Genomic DNA, 25,871 nt, shown 5'->3' on the forward strand with positions numbered 1-25,871 from the left:
CGACTGTCCCTGCATTGCTCCTATATTGCATTAATAGACATTTTTATGAGAGATTATTTTCATTATTCTGCCTTGCTTGGCTAAACATTGAAATGAGTTTAAATTCTCTGAAACCATATCAACAGGAATTAGAATTTAGCACTAAATTATGGAAATTAGTCATAGATTCAACACTGACTAGGAAATACACTTATGCCTTGGTTCTGTGAGCAGGTGAATTATAGCACTATGTTAAAGTTTTAAAACATTTACAACAAGGAAAACTTAGCCTTTCATAGGAAATAGCCTTTCATATGACTAAAATGTATAACTTTGAAATTGTTTTCAAGATTTGGCAATTCAAATGCCCAAATAAACTTACCTTGCCAACAGAGCTTTAATAAGGCACCCTTACAATTCTTTTGCATGAACTTTTCCACAATCTTGAGAGAGAGTATGCATGAAAAAGACAGAATACCACCACATAGCCTAGGATGGCTTTGAACGTTTACTTTTCTCAACTTAGTCTTTCATGCATTGGGGTTAAAGGGCTTTGTCACACTATACAGCATCCTGAATTCCAGAAATTTTATTTCTTAAATATAAAACATACATTGTTTGGACAAAATCAAAACTTTTGAATCTTCCTAGACAAGCCACTGTGCAGTGGAATGCTTTCTTAGTAGTATTACACAAAAAGGATCAGTCTTGTGGAAGAAAAACGTGTCACTGTAAGAACAATTCCTTCGCAGTGGAGACCTTGACTTCTTAGGAGCATCAAGTCTTAATAAATGTCACTGTAGATGTTGTGCTTCCAGGACACCTAAGAGATGATTTATAAACAATTAATTATGGATTATACTTAAAAATTGGTGTTACTCATGCTATTGACAAAGCATCATTAATGCCAAACAGATTTCAGTAGAGCTAATCCAAAATTTCCTGTCTCCTGTATTCTCACTAAAGACCTGTGAATTGATGTCTGGAGTATTGTATTTTCTTGTTCCTTTTTGTTGTTGTTGTTTTAAGTTTTGACAGCTTCAGGAATCAACACTGAAGAGACAGGAGTTGACTTTAATGCTATGGCCTCTGTCATGACCACTTCACAAAAAACAAAACAAAACAAAAACAAAAAACAAAAAAAAAAAAACAAACATATGTCAACTAGAGAGAGAGAAAAAAATGATTACCTAGGCAAGAGAAGTAGGCTATGCATACTGGGGGAAAAATACACTCTAAAATTAAATAACTAGAATTTCCTCATCCCCATATGTTACTATATCATGTCAGCTGAATTCCATATGCTTTTTTTTTATGAGCAATGCCTAACACATCCAGAAATTGCTATCAATTTCTTGGCTCTTTGCATGGACCCTTAAGGACCATCCAAGGAACATCTACCCAGCAGTAATTAAAGCAAGGCAGCTTTGTATGGGTTTGTAGAGGAGGCTAACACTCAACTGCATTTTATTGGCCTCCTAGGCAGAAAATGCTATCATCCTAGTTGCCTGACATACAATGAGTATCATAGGTTGGGTTTAAGAAAAAGGGGTTTCTCTCCATCATTAAGACATTGAGCATGAACCCACATCTTCAAATACATTTTTAACAGGATTGGGACCTGGCAGAGAGCACATGAAAGTCACTCAAAAATGGAAAAGTACAAAAAGTCATGTGACTAATGAGTTGGAAAATGTTGGTTTTTCCCTGCCGCTGCATAATCAGACAAGAGCTTGAGCTGGGAAAAGGCCGTGATTCTTGATGGCCACCAAGGGTTAATATGACTGGACTATGTGACAGGAGGATTGTTTGTTTTGTTTTTGCTTTGTCCTTAGATGAGCGCTTATCACCTTATTTTCTTTACAGGATGGTGGTGGAGTTTCTAAGATAAGTAGTGAAGCAGACAGCTAGTGTGTCCTTTACATAGTTCAAGGAACGGCACGGACAGCTGACTCTCATCCTCACAGACTCAGGGAATGTATTCATCAGCAAACCAAGAGCCAGAACAAGCATGAGAGCATTAATTTACATGTAAACAAAGTCCTCAATGTATACAAAGCAGTGTAAGAAGGCATGAGTGGAAAAGCCAAACTATGACTTCCAGCTCAACATGATGGCATAGAATCATCACATTTTAGGCTTGAAGTCAATTTCACTGGGCACTCTGGGGAAGTTATGCTACCCACACGTATTGATGAAGATTCCTACTGCCACTACCAATAGAATGTCTGAGCATTCTTTGTTTATTTCATTTGATGAGCATGACACTATCTGACCATTCTGATCATGTTCCTTGGTACTTTTCTGCCTTACTGCATTCGATCATTAACTTAAGTCATAAACGTAACTTTCTTCACATTGTATCATTACCTTTCAAACTCTTGGCAGGATGAAATATAAGTGATGGACACTTCCCAGGGCTACCCTCATGTACATTCTGTAATAGTTTCTGCTGTTTCAAAATGATTTTGCCCAGTACCTTAGTCATGTCTTCGGTCATACATTTCCTTAGATTCATCATGCCATGTATAGCTTGAACATCATGAATTTATTAATATTCCATTAGGCTAAACAATATCATTAAGAAAAATATCCATATTGAGTATAAGACTCAAGCAGCATTAAAAATATTAAGATGTGTCGCTGGTTCCTTGATAGTACCTTGTAAATGATTGTGTTTGATAGTCAAGATTCCTTTTCCCTCTAATTTGTTATCTGGCTAGTTTCTCCTTCTCAAAACTATTTTATCATTACAAGATCCCTTGATCTAACCCTCCTTGCTAGGTCCTTAGTAGTTAAGGTTTTATACCTCATCTCTCTCATCCTCAATCAAAATCACTAGCATCCAAAACTAACTACTAAAGTTCATACTGATAACTTTATTAAGTTTTAACTTTTTCTAAAAAAAAAATCAAACTTCAGTGTGTGTGCTTAAGCTCACATTGCAGTACCATGTGGGAGTCAGAGGACAATTTAGAGGAGTCGGCTATCTCTTACTGTCATATGGATCTCTGAAATCAAACCTAGCTCCTATGGTTTTACAGTAAATGCCTTTATTCATTGAGCCATTTTCGTAGCCCTGATACCTTTGGGATTATATTAAATGTTTTCAACTTATTTCACTTTATTATTGTGTGTTACTTTCACATATTATTGAAGTTTGGCATGGTATTTCTACACATTCATACAGTAAGCAGTAACCAAGTACAGCCTCCTCTTTATGCACATACCTTGGACATTCCCACTCTTTAGTAACATAAGTCTATATTTGGGCTGACGTCTTCTTTCTGTCTGGTTATGTGATTTAATATATCGACTTAAGCGTTTCAATCATATTACTACAGATGAAAAACTTCCACTTTCCCATATGGATGAATAACATTAAAAAATGATAACTATAACATTTAAGTAAAATGTTTTCATTCACTACCCTTTTGGAGCTTTAGGACTGTCTTGACAAATTCCTGGACATAGCGGTGAATTAGTTAAACCACTTTGGCTCCCAGCAGGTTTCATGCATACCGTACCTACCCAAGAGCTCTCTGGATCTGAGAATATCACACACACACACACACACACACACACACACACACACACACACACACACACGGGCATGCCCACACTCATGCACACATGCACTCGTGCCAGCTAATTTTGATTTACCTTGACTTTCTCAATGGCTGGACACTTTTAAATATCCCTGTGGCTAGCAGACATTCGCCCCTCCAACTTTCCTGAGTCAACTTGTTAAGTCAACATTTCATCTCTGCTACTCCAGACCCAATCAGGGAAGTGGCCTCTTACATGCCAGAGGTCCTTTAAGTTTCATCTTTCTGATTCCCTGTCATGGCACTTTCCTCCTCTCCTCTCTCTCCCAGCCCCTCAACTGTACAACCTAAAAGACCTGCCTCAGTCTTTCTGCCTAGCCATTTGGCTGTATGGCAGTTCTATTTTTATATATTTTCTTTTCTTTTTTCCTTTTTTTAATTAGATGTTTTCTTCATATACATTTCAAATGTTATCCCCTTTCCTAGTTTCCTCTCCAAAATCCCTTATACCCTCCCCCATCTCCCTGCTCGCCACTCCTACTTCCTGGCCCTGCCATTCCCCTGTACTGGGGCATAGAATCTTCTCAAGACCTCTCCTTTCATTGATGGCCGACTAGGCCATCTTATGCTACATATGCAGCTAGAGACAGAAGCTCTGGGGGTACTACTTAGTTCATATTGTTGTTCTTCCTATAGGGCTATAGACCTCTTCAGTTCCTTGGGTACTTTCTCTAGCTCCTTCACTTGGGACCCTGTGTTCCATCCAATAGATGATGATATGAGGCTATGCCAGTGCCTGACAAATACAGAAGTGGCAATTCTTTATTATCCATCAAAACCAGCTTTGGGCATAGATCTCAGGTGTGGAAGTGCAGCTTTTTGGGAGCTAAAATAAGACCACATTAGAACCAATCCCCAACACCTAGGACAATCTTTAAAAAGACCTCAGGGATCTATCCTAGATAATCCTGTAAAATCCAGGTGTAACTCTGAATCCTCTGGCCTCCTTATCTTATTCAAGCCTACATCCCATCAAACTCTAATCCTAAACTTTTTACATTGGAAAATGATAGTTCGGATTGCTTCCTGATACAGCAGGCCCTCTTACTGTGATCATTTGGCTCTTGTTCTTTCTAAAATACTCTTCCCTGCCCCCTGCAAATGTTATTCTTAGATTTGCACAAATGAGAAAACAGTAGAGATTAAAAAATTCTCCACGTGAGGCCTAAAATGCATAGCAGTCATGACTTCTTCATGCTTGCTTCACAGGTAAGCATTCTGAACCTCTCCCAGGTGATGCTTGCAGGTCCTTGGGTGAGCTTATTACAGGGCTCCATGCTCCATATTGGGCTGTCAAACACTTCAACACCCACCCAAGCCAGCAAGCCTTCTCTTCATTCATCTTCATTCATCCTATCTCAGAAGGAACTGCCATTTCACATGAAGACCAGAAGTAATATTTTACCTATTCTCTTTCCTTTATTCTCTTCTGCTTCTGCACTCTAACTTATAACTGGTGACTAACTCCTGCATAGTCAACATTTCAGGTATATTCAATACTTTTTCTCCTTTGTGCATTGCCATCAGTTTAATCTAAGGTAAGGTTCTCAAAGCCTTGCATTTTGTGATGAACAACCATGACTTCATCTTAACTTTGTAGAATCTACTCTTCATGTTGATACTATATTAATCCTTCCAAGGCTTAACTCTTACTGAAGTTTCACTGTTTAGAGACCCTACATGATACGCTATGGCCAACACAGGAAAATCTACAGTTTGTGTTCAAAACTACACCACCCTACCTGAAATGCATACCTAAGAACATTTTCTTTCAAACATCCCTGAATTTTTTCTTTTTGTTTAAAGTAGTATTTTTTCTACTTAAATCATATAGAAAATTCATTCTTCTCAAATGCATGGGAGACATTGCTGATGCTACCAGAGAAAAAGGTTGGCAAAAGCATCCTTCCTTCCTGTTCGAATCCTATAAAGAGGAAAAAATTTTGGAATGATATGTTAATTACTGTATATCTAAATCTACCTCCATACTTTTTACATGGAAGTCAAAGAACTCTTTTATTCTTAAGATATTTTGGGATAGATTTCTGTTAGTCACAGTATGAGTGTTAATAAATACAAAAATTAAACAATACAATAATATATAGGGAGTACAAATAATAAATTAATCATCAAGCAAAAGTTATATTTCATAATAGAAACTGAGCAAAACATAGGACTCATGAATTTAGTGGCATACTGTCCTATATATTAGAACAAAGAGCAGGAGGAGTATATAGTTTAATGGAGTATTATTAAGGGTAGATCTTATCTCTTTTGAGTTCTACTGATGTTCAGTTTTTAATTTTTTAAGAGGGACAGATGATAAGATGTCCCAAGAGAACCTGGAAGCTGCTAGAGTTAATTAGCAGATTCAGTAGCTGGTGCTGGCTTTCTAAGCATCAGAGTCCAGGGTCACATCACCCAGATGAGCTAACAACATACAGATCTTAACCACTGGTTTTTCCCTGTCAGAGGCCTCCAGTGGCCTTTGGTGATTGTTGACCTCATTACACAAGCACAGCATTTATCTTTGAGATTCGAGATCATTAATCTATCTATCAAACCACAAGACTGGAATAATTTACATTAATAATGCCACTGTTTGCAGGCCAAGTGCTGTGTCAGGGCAAACACATTTCCGAAGGAGTAGTTTCATTAGAAGAGACTGGGTGAAGCCACCATTCCCTCTGAGTTGAATTCTATTCTTTTGTGTGTTTTTTTCTGGTATAACTGTGGGTTCTGGAGACAGCTCCTTTGTTTGTAGATTTTAATTCATAAAGATAAACAAAGGTCACTTGTCATGATGAAGACTTTTGTAGTTTACAGATTGTGGACAGTGATGAAATAAAACAATCCAAATGACCATTACTTCAGAGGTGTCACAATTTATGAAAAACAGGTTAAAAGGACAGGAGAACTAAGCTGTAAGATGTAGGAGTAATAGCACAGATGTAGTGACAGCCCTTGTCTTCCCTGTCATTGTGTTTTCCTGGGAGCCAAGAACTACTGCTACATGAGATCTTCTTTTCCACTTCCAATACCATCTGTCACAAAGGGATAAAGGGAAAATCCAGTCATCTAAGGAGCTCCTCACTTCTCTTTAGCTCCATTGTTCTATTGCTCTTTAGTGGCCCAGAGAAGGCTTTGCAATAGGTGTGACTTCAGAGACAGCTCAATTTGAGGCATAGGAAAGTGTCACACAGAAAAGATGAAGAATACACAGAGGTCATTTCCAAAGAGCATCTAATTTGAGCAATCCTCAATGTCACTTTTGTAATGCCTTCTCACTCTGGGAGCTTTGGTGATTCTGAACACCCGACGATAGACACATACAATGCTCCCTTCCCCCGCCTCTGGCCCCATGCCTGTTGTTCAGTCTTTGCCCTGTAGTACAGGCCTATAGCACTGTACCTCAGTGTCTCTTATTTCTTGTCCTCTAGGCCAGCTGAAATGTCACACTCAGACCTCTGAACTGAGCTCAGAGAGTTTCCACATTGGTCCTATATACCAGTGGAAGCCAGTTGCTAATGGAATCAAGGAGAACTTGTCAGTCAAAAAACAAGTCTAAAGTTAGGCATGAAGTAATCACAGTACTTAGGGACCAGAGATCAGGATCTCAGAGTCAACCTCCAGTTCATCATAAGTTCAAGGTCAACCTGGACAACATGATGATCTGTTTCAAAAGAACAGCAAGAAATAGGTAGACAAATGTGCAAACGAGATCTCTTTTTAGTTCAAAACCTTACAAATGTTCAGCAATTGCTCTACCACTAAGCCCTATCCACAGGCCTACAAAGTTTTGTTTGTTTTTAAATAAAATGCAAAAAAAAAAGAACAAATGGATGACAGAAATGAGTAAATGAGCCCACTATTCTATAAAAGGTAACACTGGGGTCTGTGTTGAAATACACTGTGAGTCTCATCTTGAGGGAAAAGAGTGGCCAACTTTGTCTGGATATTATATTTTTAGGTGAATATCTTTGGGGATGATTTTTATTGGAGTGCAACATGGAATGTGGAAGCTGGCCTCCAGCAAGCCTCCACTTCTTAAGACATCATAAGAAAGGAGCTAAAGAGATGGTTCATTATTTCAGAGAGCCTGGTTCTCTTGCAGAAGTGCCCAGTTCTATTTTGAGAATCACAACTCTCTGTGACTTCAGTTTCAGGGGATTCAACACCCTCTCCTGCAACATGCCGGCATTAGGCACAGATCCACATCTGTGCACACACATACAGACACACAGACAAAACACTCATACTTAGAAAATAAAATATGTTTTATAAAGAAAGAGTAGGAAAAGGGCGCCTTTTAGTTTGTTGTTTGAGTTTGTGATAACTTCCACGCAGCTGGGATTTGCATATTTGCTGTCATTATGTTACTTTGCTCTCAAGGAATCAAGAGAGCAGTAATACTATACTGACTCTTGTGTGGACTTCTGAGGGGAGTATGAGTGTAGATGTGCTGATAGACCATGCTTGGCTAACATGCAGAAGTCCTGAGATGGATCCCAGTACTTCATAGGACCCAGTTAGTGGCTCATGTCTGGCATCCAGGCAGTACATTTCTAGGTCATTGCAGCTACACAGGGAAAGCAACCTGGGTTACAAACAATCCTGTGATTATGGAGAGAGGGAGGGGGAGGAGGGAGGGAAGGAGAGAGAGAGAGAGAGAGAGAGAGAGAGAGAGAGAGAGAGAGAGAGAGAGAGCGCAGGATAACAAGGATAGATACTGTTATATTGTTAACATTGTGAGAGGTTTAGATGGCTCCTTTTGCCAAGTCTACTTGATTAAATTCTTTCATATCTGTGCTGGATAGTTTCAGGACAACTTGACACAAACTAGAGTCATCTGATAAGAGAGAATGTCAATTGAGAAAATATCTCCATAAGATCCAGCTGTAGACATACTTGTGGGGGATTTTTTTTAAATTAGTGATTGATGGGGGAGAACCCAGTCAGTTGTGTGTGGTGACACCCCTGGGCTTATGGGCCTGGGTGCTTTAAGAAAGTAGGCTGAGCAGGCCTTGAGGAGAAGGCCACTAAGTAGCACTCCTCCATGGCCTCTGCCTTAGCTCCTGCCTCAAGTTTCTTACTCTAGTTCCTGCTCTGAAAATTTAAGAAAAATAAATCCTTTCCTCCCAAGTTACTTGTTGTCATGGTATTTAATCACAATAATAGTAACCTAACTAAAAGACTATCCTTGAGTCAAATCTGAATTACTGTTTCTGAGCAAAGTCTGATTAGCAGATGAGCATGCAGTTGCATTCTTGTGCATATTGTCCATGGCTGGCTTGGTTTTTGTTTGTTTGTTGTTGTTGGGTTGTTTTGTTTTTGTTTTTTGCATCTAGCAGTAAACTCTTGGAGTTACACAGAGACCATATGGCATATAAGATTAATGTAGCTACCCTCTGATCTTTTATAGAAAATAAATAAATTCCCCACTCTACTCCTAATCTTGCCTACTATCTCCACACTGTAGCCACCTTCCAGATCTTACCTTCCCTTGATTGTTCTAATCTTGGACAATCTCTTAGAGTCAAGGCCACCTCTTGAGGAAACACTTGATACCTTTCCTCTCTTACAAGTGCTAGCCCCTTGACCACTGGGATCTCACTCCATTATTCCACTATTTCTTTCAAAGTTTATCTCAGACAATCAATATTTATATTCCCTTGGGAATTTATACTTGTTATTCATCCCAGAAGCTGGTATAGAATCTACTTCCAGGCAGAACCTCTCCGGCTAAGCATGTTGGGGCTTCCATTCTTGCTCAAGAGGGTTCCAACTCTCACATTTGCTTAACTCCCAAGTTTGTTCAACTCTTACCTCTCCCTTCTATAGGCTGTTTTAGCATGGAAGCCTGAGTGATCATTTGAAACATAGGCAACCACGTCATTTAGCAACTCATACTATTCCAAGATTTCGTTTCTCAGCATCTTTACTCTGGTAAAGATACACAACCTTATACAGTCTGCTCCCCAGCAGGAATTATAGCTGCTCCCCTGTCACTCTCTTCATCCTGGCTTCTCTCTAGCCTGTCAGAACTCCCACATCACTCTTTTTAAACATAGCCAACATACCTCTCAGAACTTTGCACTTGCTTTTCCCTCTTCAGGAAATATCTGCTTTATTGACTCTGGTTTCTCGTTCAAATATCTGATGAGCCCTACTTCCCAGGGAGGCCTCCTCTGGCTCTGCAGTCTTAATTTCCTTAAGCCCACTCTCTACATTCCCACTTTTTTGCCATGAACCAATGTATTTTGATTAATTTTCTCTACTTAGAATGAATTTTAATACTTATTAGTATAGTTCACAGTCTAGTACAGTGTAGTAAGCACACTTGAGTGAAGTGTTTGATAAAATCAAGGTAAATTATGTGTGCTTGGTAACAAGAGCATGACTTGGGAAGCAGACAGATGTGAATTGGAAGGCCAGCTATGCCTAGCCCAAGACAAGGTATGTGACCATGTGACAGCAGGTTGCCTGCTGGACAGGTTTATCATGTGGGAAATAGACTACCTAACCAATCTACTTCCTATAAGAACCACATACAAGATGTATGTAACTTGCCTAATATGTAACCGATTCCCAAAAGGATTCATTCTTTTTAAAATTTCTTTCATTTATTTCCCTGCTTCATTTCACCCAGGAGTATAAACACTTTTCACCTTCTGTGTTAAAGACTAAATCCAAAGCCTTGATTAGGTGAAGAAAAATATGACTTTCAAAAATATGAGCATCAGAAGCCTGGAGTTGGAGACTCATTGCAGTGATACAACATCGAACCATGTGGTTTAAGACACAGCCCATTTAGAAGCATTTTAGAAATAGTCTAGCTTATGTTATTAACCAGATAAATTGCTGATATTCCTCAAAGTTCAGCAGTTTTCTTTCTTAAAAATAATTTTTTAAAAAGAGACAGTTTTAGATGGCTCTTACTGGAAAATGTCAGATCAAACATCCTATCTAGCTCTCCCTGAGAATTGGCTGTGCCCCCAGGAGACAGTTTCTAGGTAGCTCTAGACTCTCCAAATATTTGAGGATTAAGTGAAAGAATAAATAAATGCATGAATTCATTAATGAATGCTCTTTCAGAGGGCAAGGAGTGTCTCTGTGGTTTTGATCTTTCAACAGCCACTTAGCAGGGAAGTAGAGGTGGGGTGGCCACTCTGTGGGCCTTGTGTGTGTAACTTGGCACAAGAGCAGGACTATATCACTGTTTTGCTCTTTTGCTTCCATAGAAATCCTGGATATGGCCACAAGAGCTGAAGGCTAGTGACAATATTTTCCCGGTTAAGCTGTTTCACTCTTAATCTCAAGAAGTCACTTGCTTCTTCTAATCACACCAAAGGGTATTTATTTGTGAGTTTTAACCAAAGACAGATCTTTAGTGGTTAATGAGATAATACTAACATCTCTTGACATAAGAATCCTAGAATTCATTTCTTTTATAAAGCCACACTCTTTGTTTCTGTTTCTTTGTGCTTAGCACAATACTTCTTGACTCATAAATACCTTTTTAAAGGTATAAACAAGCCCTATGTTGATTCTTCCATTGAGCTCTAGTCAGTGACAATCAGAGATAGTGAGCTGAGGCTTCGTTCTTTAATGCTTGATGTCTTCTCTGAGTACATCCCATTCATGTAACTTCTCAAGGTCTTTCCCATAGAATTGTTACAAAAATATAGTGCTGAAATATGCACTTCTTTTGAATGTAATTAAAACTCACTTAAGACTCCCCTAAAGGACTCAGTTACTATGCAGGCCCCAAAGAGAAGGATTAGCTTACAGGCCTGTTGCAATGATAAAATACCCTGACAAAAGCAACTAAAGGGGAAGAGAGCATTGTTTGACTCACAATTCCAAATTACAGACATTGCTGAAGTCAGAGTGGAAGAAACCAGAAGCACCCAGTCACATTGCAACCATGATAGAAAAAGTGTAGTCATCCCTGTTAGTACTCACACTAGCTTTCTCCATTATTTTATACTGTCCAAAATCTCCTGACTAAGGAATAGTGATGCCCACAGTGGGGGTATTATGATAAAAATATCCCCCACAGACATGCCCCCAGACCAATGATTAGAAAATCTTGCAATAAGATGGCATTCCTTGGCAATGTCAACTTGACTACTTACCACAATGTCATTGGGCTGTTTCCTCATTTATAAATTATTCTCAGTAACATTATCAACAATGAGATGTTACAAGGAAGAAATACATACAAGATGATTGAAAATGTTGGCTATTATAATTCTTATCATAATTAAACCAAGCTAGCAAATGTTATTATCTTGATATGTCATGGTGATATGATACATTTATATATTTAATGTTTTTTAACTTTTTTTCTCTCTTTGAGGAAAAAGCCATCAATCATCATTTCTGCCCTACAGCCTCCAATTTCTGTTTCTGATCACACAGTTTACTCTGAACATTTGGTTAGTGGAACAAGCTATTTTTCAGAGTTTCAAACCAATAAGGCAACAAACTGAAAGACTCAAATAATGCACCAAGAAAGAAGTTACTGCATTACTAAGGAGGTGTGAACTCACAGGGGAGGTAGTGTCTCTGTTTATTACTTGTAGCGTCTAAGCATGGACTTAGGACTATTTCTCAAAGCTCTGTGAATGTTAGGATGAATGGAAGAGCTGAGAACCAAATGGCAGCAGCAAACTACCTTTGAAGCCTTGAGGAACTGAAATCATGGCAATTCACCAACTGAGCAAATACATTCAGTTTTCTGGCTATTGGAATATTAACTGCATGACTTTCATAAAAAGTACTAATGGAAAAAGAGAGTCTCAAGAAACTGAGAATCAGAGAAACCTCTCTGGAAAATTCTCTGACAGGATAAGAGTATCTTCTTAAAAGTATGTTTGTGGTCTCCATCAGCACCTGGGAGCTAAGGCTGTTCCACAGCCCTCCAAACCCAAACCCTGTCCAGGAGAGACCTGGTCTTGCCAGGAGTGCTGACATAGGCTTAAAAGCCCATAGGAGGAACAAGCTCCAGTCAGAGACAGCAAGACCAACTAACACCATAGATAAACAGATGATGAAAGGTAAGCACAAGAACCTTACCAACAGAAACCAAGGCTATTTGGCATCATCAGAACCCAGTTGTCCCACAATAGCAAGTCCCACATACCCCAACACACCTGAAAAAAAAAGACTCAGATTTAAAATCACATCTAATGAAGATGATAGAGGACTTTAAGAAGGACATAAATAACTTCCTTAAAAAAATACAAGAGAACACAGGTAAACAGGTAAAAGTCCTTAAGGAGGAAACACAAAAATCCCTTAAAGAATTGCAGGAAAACACAACCAAATGGGAGAAGAAATTCAACAAAACCATCCAGGATCTAAAAATAGAAATAGAAACACAAAATAAATCACAAAGGGAAATAACTCTGGAGATAGAAAACCTAGGAAAGAGATCAGGAGGTATAGATGCAAGCAACACCAATAGAATACAGGAGATAGAAGAGAGAATATCAGGGGCAGAAGATACCATAGAAAACATTGACACAACTATCAAAGAAAATGCAAAATCAAAAACCCCCTAACCCAAAATGACCAGGAAATCCAGGACACATTGAGAAGATATACCTATTATCTAAGAATAATAGGTATAGAAGAGAGTGAAGATTCCCAACTTAAAGGGCCACTATATATCTTCAACAAAATTATGAAAGAAAATTTCCCAAACCTAAATAAAGAGATGCCATGAACATACAAGAAGCCTAGAGAACTGCAAATAGATTGGACCAGAAAAGAAATTCCTCCCATCGAATAATAATCAAAACACCAAATGTACAAAACAAAGAAAGAATATTAAAAGCAATAAGGGACAAAGTCAAATAACATATAAAGGCAGACCTATCAAAATATCACCAGACTTCTCACCAGAGATTATAAAAGCCAGAAGATCTTGGACAGATGTTATACAGACTCAAAGAGAACACAAATGCCAGCCCAAGCTACTATACCCAGCAAAACTCTGAGTTGAAGAAACAAAAGATATTCCATGACAAAACCAAATTTACACAATATATTTCTACAAATCCAGCCTCCAAAGGATAATAAATGGAAAACTCCAACAAAAGCTGGGAAACTACACTCTAGAAAAAAGCAAGAAAATAATACCATAGAACAAGCTCCAGTCAGAGACAGCAAGACCAACTAACACCATAGATAAACAGATGATGAAAGGTAAGCACAAGAACCTTACCAACAGAAACCAAGGCTATTTGGCATCATCAGAACCCAGTTGTCCCACAATAGCAAGTCCCACATACCCCAACACACCTGAAAAAAAAAGACTCAGATTTAAAATCACATCTAATGAAGATGATAGAGGACTTTAAGAAGGACATAAATAACTTCCTTAAAAAAATACAAGAGAACACAGGTAAACAGGTAAAAGTCCTTAAGGAGGAAACACAAAAATCCCTTAAAGAATTGCAGGAAAACACAACCAAATGGGAGAAGAAATTCAACAAAACCATCCAGGATCTAAAAATAGAAATAGAAACACAAAATAAATCACAAAGGGAAATAACTCTGGAGATAGAAAACCTTCTATCTATTAAAAAAGTTTAATCTTCTTTTTAACTAACCAAAAAGAAAATAGCCACATAAACACTCTAACAACAAAAATATCAGGAAGGAACCATCACTTTTTCATAATATTTCTTAATGCCAATGGATTCAATTCCTCAAATAAAAAGACAAAGACTAACAGATTGGATACATAAACAGGACCCAACATTTTGCTGCATACAAGAAACATAACTCAGTGAAAAAGACAGACACTACCTCAGGGTCAAAGGTTGGAAAATAATTTTCCAAATGGTTCCAAAAAACAAGCTGGAGTAGCCATTCTCATATCAAATAAAATCGACTTTCAACCTAAAGTTATCAAGAAAGATAGGGAAGGATATTTCATACTCATCAAAGGAAAAATCTACCAAGATGAACTCTCAATTCTGAATACCTACATCCACATTCATAAAAGAAACTTTAATAGAGCTCAAAGCACAAACTGTACTTCACACAATAATAGTGGGAGACTTCAACACCCACTTTTAGCAATGGACAGATCATGGAAACAGAAACTAAACATAGACAGTAAAACTAACAGAAGTTATGAACCAAATGGATTTGACAGATATTTATAGAACATTTCATCCTAAAACAAAAGAATATACCATCTTCTCAGCACCTAATGGTACCTTCTCTAAAACTGACCATATTATCTGTCACGAAACGGGCCACAACAGATACAAGAAGATTGAAATAATCCCGTGCATCCTATCAGATCACCATGGACTAAGGTTGGTATCTAATAACAACAAAAATAATGGAAAGCCCACATAGACATGGAAGCTAAACAATGGTCTACTCAATGATAATTTGGTCAAGGGAGAAATAAAGAAAAAAATTAAAGACTTTTTAGAATGCAATAAAAATCAAGACACATCATACCAAAAGTTATGGGACACAATGGAAATAGGGCTAAGAGGAAAACTCATAGCTCTCAGTGCCTCCAAATAGAAACTGGAGAGAGCATACACTAGCAGCTTGACAGCACATCTCAAAGCTCTAGAATAGAAAGAAGCAAATATACCCAAGAGTAGAGGCAGGAGATAATAAAACTCAGGGATGAAATCAGACAAGTAAAAATAAAAAGAACTATACAAAGAATCAACAAAATCAGGAACTGGTTCTTTGACAAAATCAACAAGATAGATAAACCTTTATCCAGACTAACCAGAGGGCACAGAGACAGTATCCAATTTAGCAAAATCAGAAATGAAAAGGGAGACATAATAACAGAAACTGGGGAAATCAAAAAAATCATTAGATCCAACTATAAAAGCCTATACTCAACAAAACTGGAAAATCAGGATGAAATGCACAATTTTCTAGACAGATACTAGGAACCAAAGTTAAATGAGGATCAGATAAACCATCTAAACAGTCATATAAACACAAAAGAAATAGAAGTGTCACCAATAGTCTTTCAATCAAATAAAGCCCAGGACCAGATAGGTTTAGTGCAGAGTTCTATCAGACCTTCAAAGAAAACCTAATACCAATACTCTTCAAATTATTCCACAAAATAGAAACAGAAGTAACACTACCCAGTTCGTTCTATGAAGCCACAATTATACTTGTACCTAAAGCACACAAAGACCCAAAAAAGAAAATGAACTTCAGACCAATTTCCCTTATGAATATCGATGCAAAAATACTCAATAAAATTCTTGCAAACCGAATCCAAGTACACATCAAAATGATCATCCATCATGATCAAATCGGCTTCATCCCAGGGATGCAGGGATGGTTCAATATAAGGAAATCCATTAACATAATTCACTCAATAAACAAACTCAAAGAAAAAAACCACATGATCATTTCATTAGATGCTGAGAAAGCACGTGACAAAAATCTAACATCCATTCATGATAAAAGTCTTGGAAAGATCAGGAATTCAAGGGCCATACCTAAACATAATAAAAGCAATCTACAGCAAACCAGTAGCCAACATCAAACTAAATGGAGAGAAACTTGAAGCAATCATACTAAGATCAGGGACTCGACAAGGCTGCCCATTCTCTCCTTACATATTCAGCATACTACTTAAAGTCCTAGCCAGAGCAATTAGACAACAAAAGGAGATCAAGGGGATACAAATTTGAATGGAAGAAGTAAAACTATCACAATTTGCAGATGATATGACAGTATACTTAAGTGATCCCAAAAATTCCACCAGAGATCTCCTAAACCTGGTAAACAACTTCAGCAAAGTGGCTGGGTATAAAATTAACCCAAACAAATCAGTAGCCTTCCTCTACTCAAAGGATAAACAGGCTGAGAAAGAAATTACGGAAATGACACCTTTCACAATAGTCACAAATAATATAAAATACCTTGATGTGACACTAACCAAGCAAATGAAATATCTGTATGACAAGAACTTCAAATCTCTGAAGAAAGAAATTGAAGAAGACCTCAGATGATGGAAAGATCTCCCATGATTGTGGATTGGCAGGATTAATATAATAAAAATGACCATCTTGTTAAAAGCAATCTACAGATTCAATGCAATTCCCATGAAAATTCCAACTCAATTCTTCATAGAGTTAGAAAGAGCAATTTGCAAATTCATCTGGAATAACAAAAAAACCCAGGATGGCAAAAACTATTCTCAACAATAAAAGAACTTCTGGGGGAGTTACCATCCTGACTTCAGGCCAGTAGTGATAAAAAAAAAAAACAAAAAAAAACTGCATGGTTTGGTACAGAGACAGGCAGGCAGATCAATGGAACAGAATTGAAGACCCAGAAATGAACCTACACACCTATGGTCACTTGATCTTTAACAAAGGAGCTAAAACCATCCAGTGGAAATAAGACAGCATTTCTAACAAATAGTGCTGGTTCAACTGGCGGTCATCACTTAGAAGAATGCAAAATCAATCCATTCTTATCTCCTTGTACAAAGCTCAAGTCCAAAAGGATCAAGGACCTCCACATAAAACCAGATACACTAAAACTAATAGATAAGAAAGTGGGGAAGAGCCCTGAGCACATGGGCACAGAGGAAAATTTCCTGAACAGAACACCAATATCTTATGCTCTAAGATCAAGAATCAACAAATGGGACCTAATAAAATTGCAAAGCTTCTGTAAGGTAAAGGACACTATCAACAGGACAAAATCACAACCAACAGATTGGGGAAAGATCTTTACCAACCCTACATCTGATAGAGGGCTAATATTCAATATATTCAAAGAACTCAAGAACCAAATAACCCTATTAAAATGGGGTATAGAGCTAATCAAAGAATTCTCAACTGAGGAATACTGAATGTCTGAGAAGGATCTAGAGAAATGTTCAACATCCTTAGTCATCAGGGAAATGCAAATCAAAACAACCCTGAGATTCCACCTCACACCAGTCAGAATGGTTGAGATTAAAAAAAACCTCAGGTAACAGCAGATGCTGGCAAGAATGTGGAGAAAGAAGAACATGCCTCTATTTTTGGTGGGATTTCAAGCTGGTACATCCACTCTGGAAATTAATCTGGCAGTTCCTCAGAAAATTGGACATAAAGGACCCAGAGTTATACCCAGCATATACCCAGAAGATGCTCTAACATGTAATAAAGACACACGCTCCACTATGTTCACAGCAGCCATATTTAAAATAGCCAGAAGCTGGAAACAATCCAGATGTCCTTCAACAGAGGAATGGATACAGAAGATGTAGTAAATTTTACACAATGGAGTACTACTCAGCTATTAAAAACAATCACTTCATGAAATGCTTAGGCAAGTGGGTGGAACTAGAAAATACCATCCTGAGTGAGTTAACCCAATCATAAAAGAACACACATGGTATGCACTCATTGATAAGTGGACATTAGCCCAAAGCTCTGAATACCCAAGATACAATTCACAGACCACATGAAATTCAAGAAGAAGGAAGACCAAAGTGTGGACACTTCAGTCCTTCTTAGAAGAGGGAACAAAATACCCATGAGAGCAAATACAGAGACAAAGTGTGGAACAGAGACTGAAGGAAAGATTGTCCCATCTGGAGATCCATCCCATATATATAATCACCAAACCCAGACACTATTGTAGATGCCAACAAGTGCTTGCTGACAGTAGCCTGATATAGTTGCCTTATGAGAGGCTCTGCCAGTGCCTGACAAATAAATAGGTGGATGCTTGCAGACAATCATTGGGCTAAGCACAGGCTCCCCAATGGAGGAGCTAGAGAAAGGACTCAAGGAGCTGAAGGGGTCTGCAGCCCCATAGGAGGACCACAATATGAACCAACCAGTACCCCTGGAACTCCCAGGGACTAAACCACCAACAAAAGCGCACACACGGAGGGACCCATGGCTCCAGCTGCATATGTAGCAGAGGATGGCCTTGTTGGACATCAATGGGAGGATAGGCCCTTGGTCCTGTGAAGGCTCGATGTCCCAGTGTAGGAGAATGCCAGGATAGTGAAGTGGGAGTGGGTGTGTTGGTGACCAGGGGGACGGGGAATGGAGTAGGGGTTTTTGGAGGGAAGACTAGGAAAGGAGATAACATTTGAAATATAAATAAAGAAAATATCTAGTTAAAAAAGTTTTAATGAAAGAAAATGCAGCCACCCAAAACTATTGAATATATATATACATATATATATGTGTGTGTGTGTATATATATATATATACATATATATATATACATATATATATATACATATATATATATATATATATATATATATATATATATATATTTAAAAGTATTCTTGTATTTCAAAACCTTGACTTTTAGAGCTTTTGACACAAAACTATCTTTTCTTTTCATCACTTTTATTTTCAAAACCAATACAGAGGGTGAGTTTTCCATATAAAAATATAAAGCTTCCAGTTTCTACTTATTGGCCTGCCAGCTCATCTTTGGGTTTGTACAACATATAAAGGATGTAGCCAAAAATAGAAGCACTCCATCTGGAAAGTTCAAAGTATAAGATGAAAAGTCTCACCTCGGGAATCAACTTGTTGATAGGGGACAGCAGTTTCCAGTAGAAAAATAAAGTGATTTTCAAATGAAGTTCAGGAGTCTAATAGCTACCATGTAGAGGGTAATACAGAATGCGAAGTTTGCGTGAGGAGGTTCAGTTCCTAACGCTAAGGAACAGAGTGCAGCAGGGCTATGATCCCAGAGCTTGGAAAGGAGAGGCAGAAAGGTCAGGAAATTGGTCTTTTTTTTCCTGTCTTTCAGTTTAGTTCTAAGACCCAAAACTTCTCTTCCACATCTCTAGCACCACACACCGACCCTCACATCCACAGCCAGACACCAGTTCTCACACCGAGGGTCACACACCAACCCTCATGTGTCTCTGAACCCTGATCAAGAGAGCAGGCCTCCTTTAAAAATAGCAAAACCCAGGACCCAGTTAAGCAGAGACTACAACAAAAGCGTGTGTGACTTCCTTTGGGCTTGTCCTGGTGAAAGTGCACTGAACACACTGGGCTCACAGGGTGTCCTTGTTCAGTCCTGCCCCCTTCGGGAGTCTCAAGCTGCAAGGGTTAGGTTGTATCTGGCCTTTGTGAGATGTTTATGAAAAGGAAAAAAAAAAGTATGGTGACTACTGACACCAAGTCATACTTCCCTCATTGCACAGTGACTCTCAGCTAAGGACAATGTGGGCATCTCACTTACTTCTAAGGAAAGGGGTGATGGGGGCAGTAGCTGGAGAGGAGTGAAGGACCCGAAGAACAGTGACAGCTGAGCAAGTCACTGGGGAACAGAGCCACTGTGAGAAGGATGATGGGGAGTGGTTCTATAGAAATCAAACAACAGAAAGCACAAACAGAAGGGTAAGTCTCACTAACCAAAAGTAGCTGAGCACTGTGAGATAGGAGACTCTTCTCTGACAATCTGGGGATTTACCACTGCCTCAATGTATGTCAGAATGCGTTAAGTACGAACCCTTTGGATATTCAAAGCATAGCATTTTAACTCAATGTAAGATTTTCATAATCTCTAACATGCAACTTAGAATACTCACTATGATGTTAAAATTTCCTTAAACATAAAAATGCACATCCATGGAAATCCCAAATTTCTAATAAAATGAGGGACAAATATTGTGAAGTACTCTTGAACTTCAGGTGATGGTAGAGAGCCATGGCATAATGCAGTGGTGCAGTCACTGACAGTATGCATGCTGGTGTCCCCTACTGGCATAATGTGACATGACATGACAGAAGCTAATGTGCCAAAGTACTTAGTTGCTGAGGGCTGAGGGCTGTGGGCTGCTCTGTGACAAACACTACCAAGGCACAAAAGTTACAGCGCTAAGTACAGAGTGCTTCTCCTCTATCAGATGAAGCAAACAGTAATCTAAGAATGACAATGGCCTTGGGTCCATAATCACTTGGTCCTGTTGCTGTGGGCCTTACCAAGTCATGCATTGCTATGGGAATGCATGGCAGTGAAGGTGATCCTTCCATCACAGTGAGGGGAGCAAAGAGACCAGGAGAGATCTTGGGATCACAACCAAAGGCACAGCTCCAGTGACCTAAGTTCACACACACACACACACACACACACACACAGAGAGAGAGAGAGAGAGAGACAGAGAGACAGAGAGACAGAGAGACAGAGAGACAGAGAGACAGAGACAGAGACAGACAGACAGAGACAGAGACAGACAGAGAGAGACAGAGACAGATGGAGAGAGAGACAGACAAAGAGACAGACAGAGAGGCTGACAGAGAGGAGACAGACAGACAGACAGACAGACAGACAGAAAAGACAAAGGCAGAGACAGAAACAGACAGACAGAGCTCCAAGTTTCCACCACTCTTTATTGTGGCATAGGCTGGGCCTTGCCTTCAGTGTACAGACCTTTGGGGTAAGATCGAACCCTCACACATGTTCTTACTGGGATTGTTCACTTTGTAAATGTTGGAAGTATAAATAGAGCAGAGAGAAAGTACTTGAGGTCAGTGTGTAGACTGGAGCCTTTGCAACACTACAAGTGTCCTTGAAAGGACATTGTACTGCCTTTCTTGTTGGAGCCACTTGAAATGATGTGAACCTGTCAGAATAGCCAGAGAGAGTATGTATCATGGGGAAATTGGTGGATACACAGCAAAATGAATATTATTTTTCAACAGCAATAAGATAGGGAGTAAAGCACCATATATTCACACAGTGTAACACTGTGTAGCAATGAAGAGAAAATACATTTGTATTAGAGCACCTTTTAGGGAAATTGTCAAGAAATAGACAAGATACATTGCTAATGGAAAATAGTAGTAATAAGACAGTGTACCCATAAAAGTTCCATTTAAAGGATAGGTACATGTACATGGAAAAGAGACCAGATGACATGTTTCAATGTGTTGTTACTGTGTCTTAGGGTATAATTCAATGGCAGGCAGTGTGCCTGTATATGATAGCTAATCTTCATTGGTACACACACACACTCACTCATATAAAGTCTTGACAGAAAATTGGTAGTTTTTGTTTCTTTATACTGCTTACATATACATAAAGACCAAATGATATTTATGAAGAGAATTAGAAACTCTAAGACCATGGAGTTACTTTTTACTGAGTGTGTGTGTTGTGTGACATATGTTCAGGTATCACAGCATGTGTGGGGATGTCACAGTATGACTGTGTAACATTTGTACCTATATCACAGCATGTTGTGGATGTTAGTGTATGAATGTGTATGTGCATGTGTGTCACATATACATGCATCACAGCTTGTGTGTGGATGTCAGAATAAGACTGTGTGTGTGACACATGTACCTGTATCACAGCATGTTTTAGATGTCAGAGTATGGCCGTGTGCCTGTGTGTATGTGTGAGACATGTGTACATGTATCACAGAATGTGTGTGGATGACAGAGGATGGCTCTGTGTGTGTGTGTGTGTGTGTGTGTGTGTGTGTGTGTGTGTGTGTGTGTGGTATATCTATATAGAGAGCATATGTGGAGATGTCAAAGAACAACTTGTAGAAGTTGATTCTAATATTTGGGTTCTCACAACTGAACTTAGTTCATCAGGGTTGGTGGTCCCTTCACCTGCTGAGTCATCTCACTGCACAGAACACAGAACTGCTCAAGGACAATTGCACAGCATGGCTTTAGCTATCTATAATCTGTTCATTTTCAATTTTATTGCAATGCTCCCTTAACGAGATAGTTCCATAGTTATAACAAACTTATTCTCGGGTTTAGTGAAAATGCTGCTATCAAAGGTAAAAGTACAGGAGCTGGGGACATAGATCAGTTGGTAAAGTGCTGGTCATGCAGGAATGAGGTCCTGATTCCCATCATCAGCACCACGTAAAAAGCTGGACATGGATGGCGCATATGCAGCAGAGGACTGACAGCTTTGTCTGGCGCCAGTGGGAGAGGATGTGCCTAGTTCTGTAGAGACTTGACAACCCCAGATAAAAGGGCTACCTGGAGGGTACCCTCTCAAAGGCAAAGGGGAGGGATATGTGGGGTGGAGAACTCTGGGATGGAGCAACATTTAGGATGTTAATTAATTAATTAATTAATTAAAAATAAAGATACTTTGTATGATACAGAAAACAATATGGGCATGAGGAGTAGGGAGGAAAGGATAGGGGATACCTAGGGCCTGCTGACCAACCAGCCTGGCTTATTCTGAGCACCATACCAATGAGAAACCTTGTCTCAAAATTAAGGGTGATAGCATCTAAGAAATGACATTAGAAGCTGATTCCTTGCCTTCACACACACACACACGTACACACACACAAGAGTACATACACACAAATACACACACACATCTCACACACACACACACACACACAATTAAAATATAAATAAATAAACAAATCCTAGATTTCGAATTGTTTTCAACAACCAGGAATTGGAGGCTAAAATAAGTTGAACTTTCAAGGAAATAAAAAGTCCTACACCTAAAATTAAATACAGGAAATACAGGAAAGAATATGAAAGAAACCCACCTTACCAGAAGATATGGAAATTGAGTTGAACTCGAGTTTAAAATACACTAAAAATAATGAAAAGACCCGGACTTGGTGTTCTCCAAGTATCCTTTCTGGATCGCGGATGGTCACTGTTAAGAAGAATCCCTTACGTTCTCTGCATTGTATTTCAAAGTCACTGAGACACCGGAGGGTATGAGCTGTGTATGAGGCATCTAACTGCAGGCCAGACGAGATCCTGGCCTGGAATAGGAAAGGCTCTGGTTTCAAACACTGGGAGTTGTGTCATGTGAAAGCGGAGAACCCTTCAAGATAAAAGGCAGAATATATGTCAATGGGCAACACTCCAAGGAGTGGAAGTTGTGATGAACACTTTAAGCCCCCAAGAATACTCAAATCCACACTTTAATCTTGGTGGGAACTGCATTAGTCATGATGGTGGCGATTTCAGAGGCCTACTGGTTTCATATGGAAGAAGCCCACAAAGGAATGGAAACTGGCAAATGCTATGTTTCTGTTTTACATTGTAGTATGTGTAGTCAGTGATGAAGTTAGCCATCAAAAGGAACATAGAAAACGGATTGAAGGAGATGATAGCAGATATTATGATCCCTAGAGAATTAGGAAAAGACTAAAATGAGCAAAAAAGAAATTTAAAAAATGCTCCCCTTTCTCTCTATATCCATTTTTTCACTTTGCCATGAATGAATTTTTAAAACATTTTTTTCTTTGATTGTCACCAATTCTCTTGCCCTTCTTAACAAATGAACATAGTTTTACTTAGTGAATCAGGGCCCTTGAGGTTTTAAAGAGAGGACTTTAGAACCGTAAAAACCACAAAGTCATCTAATAAACATTACAAGGTATTGCATAAAGTGAGACAGAGATGAATCGAAGTGGAGTTTAGACATACTGATGAAACAGCAGTTCCCTGAGTCATAGAGGAAGCTGGGACAAGTCCCACTGACATGACATCAGTGAATCCACATGTCTGTCTTACCACAAAGTCCACAGGGCTTCTCTAGCCATATGAATAATAAATCTGTGTGTCAGGTGAGGGACAGCTTTGACTTTCTAATGTTACTCTTCTGTCTCCTTTTCCAAGAAACCAGTTTAGAAAAACACTTCTAGATAGACATCCCCTGCATCTGCCCATGTGAGCCAGTTACCCATTCCAGTGAGAAGTGGTATTGTGGCCTTGGATTGAAAATTAAATGCAATTGCCAGTGTGTGCTTATCAAAACAAGGAGCTGAAATAAAGATAAGAGAGAATAGGACTATTTTGTCATAGGTACAGGTGCAAGTGAGCTATTTTTAAAAGATAAAATAGATTTTTATTCCCATAGTGAGAAAATGATCATTTGATGAACATATTGCTTCAACTCCAATGTTAGATTGCACATCAAATTCTGGGTAAAGTTTTACACACACACACACAGAGACAAGAGACTTTTCCTTAAATTACCTACTGGTTTTGAAGGGAATGGTAAGATGGTCCCATCCAATTCTTACTTAGAAACAATATTTCTGATGTTATCTTGTGCTGAGAATATGAAAGAAGATGGTACGGAAAGAGGCCTTCAAATTGTATATACCCCAGCAATCTGAACAAACAGGTGTCCTTCTTCATGGCTCTGCCCTGTTCCAGCTGTGTCTATACAATAGTCTACGTCTCTCTATACTGCTGATCTACTGAGGTTTTTCTGCGGGAAGAAAACACAGATATTGTTTCATGGATGAAAAGGGAGCACAATAGAAGGGTATGGTATGGTGCATGTCTTTAATCCCAGCCCTTGGGAGGTAAAGATGGGTAGATTTCTGTGTATTGCAGGCCAGCCAGAGCTACACAGAGAGTTCCTGTGTGAAAGGAAGGTGGAGATGCTTAAAATAAGTAAAGGATAATGATTCTAAGGCAATTTAATACAGACCAACTAGCAGTAAAATGCTTAACAATCATATGGTAGCCTATAGCCGTACCATTGTGTGATGGATGTCCTTTTATATTTAGCAGTGTTGCTCACTGTTTGCCTACTGTTAGAGATGTAACAGATAGTTGGCATCACTTAGTATGCCATTTTCCAATTTCTCCCTATAGATTAGAAAGAATTCAAAAAGCACATGCTCACCTGATCTTAGATAGAAATAGCATGATTCTCCAAGGGAGAATCAACAAATCATAGGGCACAAAAGTATTTAAATATCTAAACAAGCAAATAGTGGACCAGTTGTCAAAACTTGATGTCTGTGACTTGACGGATATATCATTGTCATAAAAGGAAAATAAATCCAAAGTGTTATCATAGGGAAATGGCTAATCAAGATTCTGGATCAGAAACTGAAGATGCTGCAGAAATTCTTCCATTCAAAAACCTATAGCCTTAATTATGTTGAAAAGGAAAAAAAATCTATCTGTTCTTCAATTAGCTCTCAAGGCAGCACCCTGGAGTCTGGAATAGAGGCACTTGCTAGCAAAAATAACAGGAGCACCCCCGCCCCCAAGATGGTCTCAGTCTCCTGTTTTTTCAACTGTTGCACACACGTAAGTCACTGGCCTGATCTGATTTCCATTCAGAAACTGGGCAAGAATGGGTTATGCAGGAGAGTAGGAGTCATAATACCATTGCCACACTCAGTGCTGCTTAAAACCAAGCCACATCATCACTAAGTCTGCTATGATCATTCAGTGCCATTTGACCAGCTTGGCTGTCTATATTCTGATCACTAAAATAGGTGTGTGAAAGACCTTTGGTGGATGTTTTAGCTCT

The 25,871-nt window shown here is 38.8% G+C and overlaps 1 long non-coding RNA gene across 2 annotated transcripts in view; it reads right to left on the reverse strand.

Moving 5' to 3' along the window:
* Positions 1 to 474: 474 nt before the first annotated feature.
* Positions 475 to 25,871, reverse strand: part of LOC110295484 (uncharacterized) — a 32,228-nt gene continuing 6,831 nt past the window's right edge. Inside the window, exon 4 of one of the 2 annotated variants that reach the window (XR_003836747.1) lies at positions 475 to 802. This is a non-coding gene — a long non-coding RNA (uncharacterized LOC110295484). Of the gene's footprint in view, positions 803 to 24,823; positions 24,964 to 25,871 lie in introns of those variants that run through there. The other variant, XR_003836748.2, reaches the window with a different exon arrangement.

This window comes from Mus caroli, unplaced genomic scaffold (genome assembly GCF_978045245.1).
Source record: "Mus caroli unplaced genomic scaffold, Mus_caroli_1 scaffold_4, whole genome shotgun sequence".
In the NCBI taxonomy this organism is placed as follows: Eukaryota; Metazoa; Chordata; class Mammalia; order Rodentia; family Muridae; genus Mus; species Mus caroli.